The sequence below is a fragment of the Phocoena sinus genome, chromosome 1 (genome assembly GCF_008692025.1).
Source record: "Phocoena sinus isolate mPhoSin1 chromosome 1, mPhoSin1.pri, whole genome shotgun sequence".
In the NCBI taxonomy this organism is placed as follows: domain Eukaryota; kingdom Metazoa; phylum Chordata; class Mammalia; order Artiodactyla; family Phocoenidae; genus Phocoena; species Phocoena sinus.
In genome coordinates this window covers 10,129,612-10,139,330 of record NC_045763.1, presented here as the reverse complement: position 1 = coordinate 10,139,330, position 9,719 = coordinate 10,129,612, and the positions used below count along the sequence as shown (strand labels likewise).

At 40.7% G+C, this 9,719-nt stretch overlaps 2 pseudogenes; both read right to left on the bottom strand.

The window, feature by feature from the left end:
• Positions 1-243: 243 nt before the first annotated feature.
• On the bottom strand, positions 244-932 carry LOC116753164 (annotated as a pseudogene).
• A 248-nt stretch (positions 933-1,180) lies between these two features.
• LOC116755191 lies at positions 1,181-1,846 on the bottom strand (annotated as a pseudogene).
• Between the last annotated feature and the right edge of the window lie 7,873 nt (positions 1,847-9,719).

Here is a 9,719-nt window from a genome sequence, read left to right as displayed (position 1 = left end):
GATTATCCCATATTGAAGTCCTTTTTGAACGATTGGTATGTAATGGCCTTGGAAGGTGCTCTCTCGAATGACATCTCGTCATCACTGATATATTGTTAGAGAGTTAGTAGGCCAAATATTAGTAATATTATCGAGTTGAAGTGGAATCACATGATTAGGCCCAATGTTATTAAGAGGGCTGAAAAGGCTCTGTGAGAGGTCAAGGACTGGGGTTTACTATATGGTATGCATGGGTCTGGTGGGTCATTGTGTATTATCATGTAGGTAAAGGCTTACTAGGAGAGTAAATACATAGGCTTGAATTATAGCAATGGCAAATTCGAGGACAGTAAGTAGGAGAAGAATGATGAATGTAATAGAAGCTGTAGCAGTACTGATGCTTATTAGTGCTAGAGTTGTCCCTCCAATTAGATGGATCAACAAGTGTCCTGCTGTAATATTGGCTGTCAATCGCATGGCTAATGCTACTGGTTGGATAAATAGGCTGATAGTCTCTATAATTGCTAGTATAGGGATGAGGCGGGGGTGGGGGGTGTTCCTTATGGTAGGAAGTGAACCAATGATGCTTTTGTTTTGTTATGGAAACCTGTAATCACAGTGCGGGCTGACAAGGGAACTGCCATTCCTAAATTCATTGAAAGCTGTGTGGTGGGTGTGAGTGAGTGGGGCAGCAGCCCTAGAAAGTTAGTTGACCCAATAAATAGAATGAGTGACATTAGTATTAATAATCAAGCCCACCCCTTGTGATTGTGGGTGCTTATTATTTGTTTGAATGTGAGTTGGACTAGTCGTTGTTGAAGAGAGAATACGAGATTATTAATTAGTCGATTTGATGTTGGAAATAAAATATTTGGAAATATAATAATTAAAATGACTACAGGGAGGCCAATTATTGTTGGGGCAATGAAAGAGGCAAATAGATTTTTGTTCATTTTGTTTCTCAAGGGGTGAATTGTTTTTGTACTTTGGTGTGTGTTGATTCTGGGTTAGAGTAATGAGTGTATTTTGAGATTTTTAGTTGAAATATAATAAACAGTGATAGAAACATAGATAAAATGGTAATGAATCATGTTGATGTATCTAACTGTGGCATACCATTAAGGAGAGTCTTAGCTCTCAGTCTTTAATTTAAAAAGTAACGCTACGTAGCTTCTTAATGAGCTTATAATATTGATGGGGATCATCTTTCCAAGTATTTTAACGGTACTAGTTCGAGGACGATAGTCATGAAACTGTGGTTTGACCCACAAATCTCTGAACACTGTCCGTAATACAAAGCTGGTCATGTTGATATTAGGGTTGTTTGATTTAGGCATCCTGGGATTGCGTCTGTTTTTAGGCCTAAGGAAGGTATGGCTCATGAGTGCAATACATCTTCGGAGGAAATTAAAATACGGATTGTTACCTCTATGGGTAATACTACTCGATTGTCTACTTCTAGCAGTCATAATTCCCCTGGTTTTAACTCTGATGTTGGGATTATATAGGAGTCGAAACTTGAATCTTCATAGTCAGTGTACTTATAACTTCAATACCACTGGTAACCTATAGTTTTTAAAGTAAAGGATGGGTTATTAATCTCATCCATCATGCAGAGGATTCATAATGATGGCAGGGCAATTAAAATCAAAATAATGGCTGGTAAAACCATTCAAATGGTTTCTATTTCTTGTGCGTCTATTGTGCTGGCATGTGTTAGCTTAGTTGTTAGCACTAGTGAAATAACATAAAGAACCAGAGAACTAATTAAAAAGACAATTATTAGTGTGTGGTTGTGAAAGTGTAGTAATTCTTCCATGATGGGCGATGTTGCATCTTGAAATCCTAGCTGGAAAGGATATGCCATAGAGATATAGAGGATTCCACCTGTGACTTAACTCTGACAAAATTATGTAAATTTTTACTAATACCTCGTTTATAGAGAAAGAGATAATGTTTATGGTGTTGGTTTGAAACCAGTAAAAGAGGGTTCGATTCCTTTCTTTCTTGATTATTTTATATTGACATTAAGTCGGTTCTTCAAATGTGTGGTATAGTGGAGGACATCCATTTAACCACTCTAAATTTGTACTAGCAAGTTCTACTGTTAGGACTTCTCATTTGGATGTGAAGGCCTCTCAGATAATGAAAATTATTAACATGACTACTGTTATGAGCCTATTGATGGAATAGTATTTCATGTTGTATAGGCATCTGGGTAGTTGGAGTATTGTTGAGGTATGCCAGATAGACCTAAGAAATGTTGGGGGAAGAAGGTCATGTTGACGCCTACAAATATGATTACAAAGGGAATTTTTGCTTATGTTGAGTGGATATCCTGAGAATAGTGGGAATCAGTGCACAGACCCTCCTGTGATAGCGAAGACAGCTCCTATTGAGAGTACATAGTGAAAATGCAACTACGTAGTTGGTATCATGAAGAACAATATTTAATGATGAGTTAGCTAGGACAATACCTGTTAACCCACCAACTGTGAAAAGGAAGAGGAAACCTAGGGCCCACATCATGGCTGGGGACCATTTACTATTATCCCCGTGAAGTGTTGCTAGTCAACTAAACACTTTTACCCCTGTTGGGATAGCAATAATTACAATGATTGATGTAAAATATGCTCGTGTGTCAACTTCTATACCTACTGTGGGTGTGAGACAGGGGAAGGGTTATCCATTTGTGATAGTGGGTAAAAAACCAAAACTTTAAAGCATCATTGTTTGGGGATCTTTAGCCATAAAAAAAAAGTATCAAAATGTCCTGGAATTAAAACTGCTTCATGAAGACAGTGTTGTTGTTCCCAAAGGAAACAAAGTAAATGTGTCCCTCTATCAAGTGTCACTTGGGTGTTCTCTCTGAAACATGGGAGATCAGGAGCCTATTCAGGAAGCAAGGGAACTCCTTTGGGGAATGTGATTGGTTTTCCAACCTTAAGTCCAGACTTCTCTGAAGGAGGTAACAATAAACAAACAAGGCTACACTTTAGATCCACTGTCTTGCTATAAACAAGGAGCTGTTGATCTTTCTTCCTCATCAATAAAGATTTGATTATGACATCACCCTGAGTCCAGACAATCCCAAAGGACAGGCTTGTAGATACATGGTGGGTGGGGAGGATGTCTGTGACTCTCTCCAGGTGGGACTGGGCCACAGAGAATGAAGGAACGGAGAAGTGTTAGTGAGTCAAAGCTCATACTGCTCACTGTATGACAGGCTAGAGAATTGAGAGACAAGTTGCTGGAGCAAGGAATAGTGACTTTCTTGGGAAAGCTGGCTGACAGAGAAGCTGGTGGACTCATGTTCCAAAGAACCACCTTGCCTGAGTTAGAATTCAGGCTTCTTTTATATTAAGGGGAGGCAATAAAGTCGAACATTTCCTGGTTCTGTTCAGACTCTGGAGGGAATGTATTAATTTCTTCCTTCCTGTAGTCATCCACAGATGGGCCTGGTGAGGATGTTTACTGTGAGCTAAACAAATGTATTTTAGCTTAATGCTCACTACCGGGGAGACAGCATTCCCAGAGGTGTGCCATTATGTATAATTTAAGTTTATAGGCAACATCACTTTAGTGATTCACTTGTAATAGAATACAAAGCTTCCACTCTGTTACAGAGGGACAAGAGAAGGGAATGTCCATAGGAGCTGGTGTGTTGCCCAGAATAAGGGGGAAGGAGGGAAATCACAGACCACCTAGAGACCATGTCCTCTGGCTGTCACAGAGCTGTGTCCTTTCAAGTCTTGGGACTTGTGTCTAGATCACTGGGGGTCACTGAGGGCCTGGATTTGGGGCTGTGAGTTCCCAATGAACTGGATTTGCTTGCCCTGACCTGCATTAGGCTCCAGTGGCTGCCCCCACCCCCTGCCCGAGGGCATGGAGTCTGGCCAATGGACAGTCTGGAAAGAGGGAGTGAATAGCATCCATTGTGGATGCAAAGATGAGGGGCAGGTTAGGAGGGAAGTGGAGAGTCTCCATCGTGGCATTTAGGCCAGGAAAGGATGCTCTTTGGAAATTTTTCAGTTTAGCCTCCTTACTCATCAAAGCCTCCAGACTTTGAGAATTGTGCTTTTTAGGAGGATGTCTTTCTCATCCAAGTGACACCAGATTGCCTACTTTGATCCATAGAAAGGTCATGGGAGATGAAAGTCAAACCAAGACCTATTGGCTGCCTGGCACAGATGAAGGAGGAGCACAGTGGCCTCAGGGGCACTGGCCTTTTGTGGGAAAAATCTTCTAATATCAGGGTTGAGGACTTGCAGAACCCCCTGGGGGCAGGGACTCTGTGGACAAGTTCCCTGGGATGTCCCCAACACATGTGACACCCCCTAGTACTCAATATCCAATAATGCCCCCTCACATCTCTTTCCTTGATTCATTTAAAGCTTTTATTTATTCTTTTTATAACTGAAAATGTGTACCATTTGGACCTATATCATCCCATTTCTCCCTTCTCCAGCCCCTAGCAACCACCATTATATTCTGCTTCTGAGAAATTTCTTTTCTTTTCTTTTCTTTCTTTCTTTTTTTTTAGATTGTACTCATAAGTGATACCATATAGTATTTGCCTTTCTCTCTCTGTCTTACTTCTCTTAGCATAAAATCCTCCAGGTCCAAACATAATTTTACAAATGGCAGGCTTTCCTTCTTTTCATGGATGAATAATATACCATTATGTATATATACCACTTTTTCTTTATCCATTCATCCATCAAAGGACATTTAGGTTGTTTCCATATCTCGGCTATTGTGAATAATGCTGCAGTGAACATGGGTGTTCAGATATCTCTTCAAGTACCTAATACACCCGCAGTGACTATAGCTATTAATATAATATTGTATAGTTGAAATTTGCTGACAGTGGATCTTACGCATTCTCACCCTCCCCCCCCCAACACACACACACACACAAAGAGTCAACTATGTGGTGATGGATATCTTAATTATCCTGATCTTGGTAATCATTTCACAATGCATATGTATATCACATCATCACATTCCACATTTGATTTATCTACAATTATATTTGTCAGTTATTACTCAATTAGAAAAATGCATTTACTGAGTAGCTAGGGTGTGCCAACTGCTATGCTGGGTGATGGGGAAACATCCAATGAATATAACATGGTCCTGCTCTCATGTTATCCCATATGTACAAACCTTACATTCTACTGAGGCAGACAAAAAACCCACATAATCAGAAAAATAAATTTAACACAGGCAGACCTGTACCTAGACGATAGTAGTTCAGAATGAGCCCCTCCACCCCCAAAGTGTGCTACTTTGGTATGCATATTAGTTTGAGCTATAGGCAATCAAGACCCAGCAGACTGAAACAAAGAAAACCTTTTACCTCTCTCTGAACTACCTAAATAAATTTAGAAGGGGAGCCTGGGCCAGAGAGAGAGCTATTACCAAGAGATAACTTTATCTGAATGAAGTATCTATATGGCAGGACAACTATCTAATTACCAAACATCTGCTCTTCTGTGAATCACCTTCCTGCCCTTTGAAGCCCAGGCCCCCTCTCCCATTCCGTGTCCTGAGATCACACATAAGCCTCAACTGCTTGGCTTCTCCTCGGTCTTACTGTGCTGAACATTCCCATTTAAACTTCTTTTTTTCTCCTGTTAATCTGTCCTATGTCAACTTGATTATTAGACCAGTTGAAGAACGTTTAAGGGTAGAGGAAACGTGTCTCCTCCCGAACAATGATAAAAATGAATGTGCAAACTGAAACTACAACCCAATCTTAATAATCAAAAAGAAAAACTATGGTTATCCTGTGGCCTTTAAAAAATTTAAGAACTTTCTTGCTGTGGTTATAAATATATAGGTAAATTAAAACCAGCACTTAGTACACTGTAATTTAAAACATTTAGAGCTAAAGTATTCTGTTTCTTTGTGAGAAAATTACCAAGAGTAGTGTGAAAGGGTGACTGCCTTCTTCTTATGGCATACCTGATGACAGGGAGCCAACATCTCTTCTCTACTTTGGAAATTGTCATCCTCCTTTCTAAGTCTGGATCAGCCTTCCACCTTTGGTCTTTCGTCCATCTGATATCATGGGTTCTGTGAGTGTGAAGGACAACTATTCCTTAAAAGGCTAAATTCCCTAATTACTTTCAGGGAAAGTCTTTTAAAGACAGGAGAGTGTTGTGGGGTGTATGATTAACTCCTGGACATTCTTCTGATTGGCTGATGGTGATGTAATTGGGAGTCAGCATCATCAACCTTCTGGTTCCAACTGGTCTGTGGTGTATGTGCTTGTGGTCTGGATACAATTAACGTCTTCCACCTGATGGGAGGTTCTGTATCTGCAAAACAGCTCAAAGGCTATGGCTCAGAATATTATCTATAGCTTGTGAGGAGGAACTAAATGTTCTTTACTTTGTTTAATGGATAAAGTATTATTATTTTGTCTTGCTTGACTGTTTTCCTTTGTTTCTGCATTTTCTCATATTTTGTTATTCAATTTATTCTTTGTAACTTGGGGAAGTGCTAGGAGGCTAAAGATTTTCTGCAAACAAGAGGCAGGAGGAGAATATGGTGGGGATCTGCCCCAGGAAGGCCCCAGAGAGTCCTGCTTGGTTACACTTTCATGTATAATTTATAGGTTCAAATAGAACACAAGTGCTATTTCTTCCATATCCAACTTGCTTATGTTATCAGTAGCCTGCTAATGCTGACTTCCCCCAAATTTGCATTGCAGTGCAAAATAACATTTGGCTATAAACTGATGTTAAAATGTTCCATGCACCTGCAGTTATAGACATTTACTGCCTCACTGGGCTTCTTGTTCAGTTGTGGACCACAAGTTGATAAAGACACAGTCCCTTCCCTTTATGAGATAATCTCTAACAGGTAAGATTGTCAAGGTAGAAAAACAATTGTAACACATAATTTTTTCATATGATCCAGCAATCTTGCTCCTTGGTATCTACCCAAATGAGTTGAAAACTTATGTCCACACCATTGTGCACACAGATACTCATGGTGGCAAACCAAGAAAGCAACCAAGATGTTGTTCAGTAGATGACTAAATAAACTCTGGTATGTTTAGACAATGGAATGTTATCAAAACATGAAAAGACATAGAGGAAGCTTACATGTATATCATTAACTGAGAAGCCAATCTGAAAAGTCTACATACTGGATGATTCCAATTATGTAACATTTTGGATAAAGCAAAGCTCTGGGGAAATAAAAAATATAAGTGGTTGCCAGGGTTGCAGGAATGGAAAGATAAATAGCAGAGTAAAGAGGATTTTTACCGCAGTAAAACTACTCTGTAGGGTATACAATTATGTATTTGCCAAAACTCAGAGAATACACAACACCAAGGGTGAACCTTAGTGTAAACTATGAAATTTGGGTGATAATGATGTCTCATTGTAGACTCATGATTTATAGTAAATCTTCTACTCTGGTGGAGATGTTGATAGAGTGACAGTGCATATGGTGAGGGCATGAGTTAAATGAGAACTCTCTGTACTTTCTGCTGTTTCACTATGAATCAAAAATTGCTCTAAGAAATAAAATCTGGGGCTTCCCTGGTGGCGCAGTGGTTGGGAGTCCACCTGCCAGTGCAGGGGACACAGGTTCGAGCCCTGATCCGGGAGGATCCCACATGCCGCGGAGCAACTAGGCTCGTGTGCCACAACTACTGAGCCTGTGCTCTGAAGCCAGCGAGCCACAGCTGCCGAGCCCGTGTGCCACAACTACTGAAGCCTGTGCGCCTAGAGCCCGTGCTCCGCGACGGGAGAGGCCGCCGTAGTGAGGGGCCCGCGCGCCGCAGCGAGGAGCGGCCCCCCTTCGCCGCAGCTAGAGGGAGCCCGCGTGCAGCAACGAAGACCCAACGCAGTCAAAAACAAATTTTAAAAATTAAAATAAATAAATAAATAAATAAAATCTACTATTATAAATATAATTGTAATCCTTCTAGCTCTAAAATTTTATTTTAAATGTGTTCTAAAGGAGAAAAAAATTAATGCTCATTGTTTGTTTGTTTGGGGCTGCGTCAGGCCTTAGTTGCGGCACTTGGGATCTTCCTTGAGGCACGCGGGATCTTTTGCTGCAGCGCAGGCTCTTTGTTGTGGCATACGGGCTTCTCTCTAGTTGTGGTGTTCAGGTTTTCCCTCTCTAGTTGTGGCCCGTGGACTTAGTTGCCCTGTGGCATGTGGGTGGGATCTTAGTTCCCCAACCAGGGATCAAACACGTGTCCCCTGAATTGGAAGGAGGATTCTTTACCACTGGACCACCAGGGAAGTCCCAATGCTCATTGATTTTTAAAATCAGTTTTTAAGTCCTATTTGTTTTGAGACTCCAAACCAAGTTAAACATTTTTTTAAAACCCACATGCATTCTTTAAAATACTAAATTTCCTTTATAGTTTTATAAGAACATTTATATCTTTAATATTTAAATGATTCACAGCCAATTATTTAGTCAACTAGCATTTACATAACAGCAGATTTTTAAAAAAATACTGAACCGTGCTGTCCTGTCTGCCAAACAGGCCAAATTTATATCTTCTGGCCTGATCAACAGCAGGTGGCCTACAAGACTTGAGGCTCAGAATGTCTATAACTAGAGATGAATCCAATCACTCCTATGTCCACGCTCAACCCTCCCTGCACTGGCTACTAGAGCAGCTTGGTAAATCATGGTTCATTGGTGGCCACATGTAAATGCTGAGACACATTTCATGTCCTGGGTTTGTTCTCCTCCCCTGTTGTAAGGAATAGAGGGTAAGCTAGAGGGATAAAGAATCCTGGGGGCTTCTGCTATGAAGGAAAAGACTCATTTAATAATGTCTTACTGTTTGCCAGGTTGGGTGCCAAGCCCCCAAGTGCATCACCTCATTGGATCCTACAAAAATCCCAGAAACTAAAAAAAAAAAAAATCCCAGAAACTAGGTTTGTAACATTGTCTTTCTTTCACAAGAAAACTGAGCTTTTACCTAAGGTCTCCCAACCCTATATCCCCTCCCTTACTGAGCCAACAACACCAGCCCCTGAATCCTCAGCAGGGAGCTTTGCTGTGAATGCCCTTTGTTAGGGTCACTATGATGGTTAAATTTTTTGTGTATGAATATTGCTGTGCAAAAAAATGATGGTAAAGAATGACTTCTGGACGAGGGTGTTTCTAGAAGAAATTAACACTGGAAACAGTAGACTGAGTGAAGAGATCTGCCCTCATCAATATGGGTGGGCATCATGCAATCCTTGGGTTCTGCATGAAACAAAGAGGACAAATTCTCTCCTCCTCTCTCTTCTTACCCATGAATATCAAAGCTTCTGGCTCTCAAGCTTCCATACTGTGAAACTTAAACCAGTGGTCCGCTGGTTCTCAGGTCTTTGGCCTCAGACTTGGAGTAACACCATCAGCTTACCTGATTCTCAGCCTTAATCCTCAGTCTGAGTTATACCACTGGCTTTGTTGAATCTCTAGTTTACAGATAGCAAGCTGTGGGACTTCTCAGCCTCTGTAATCATGCAAGCCCGTTCCCATAATAAATCTCCTTTAATATATATACAGGTGACCCTGGAAAACACTGGTTTGAAATGATCAGATTCACTTACACACAGAGTTTTTCAGGAGTAAATATAGTTCTACAGGATCTAGTTAGTGGAACCAAGGATGTGGGAATGAGGCTATGGAGGGCAGACGATAAGTTATATGGGGATTTTTCAACTGAGAAGGGGGTGGTAACCCTCACTGACACATTG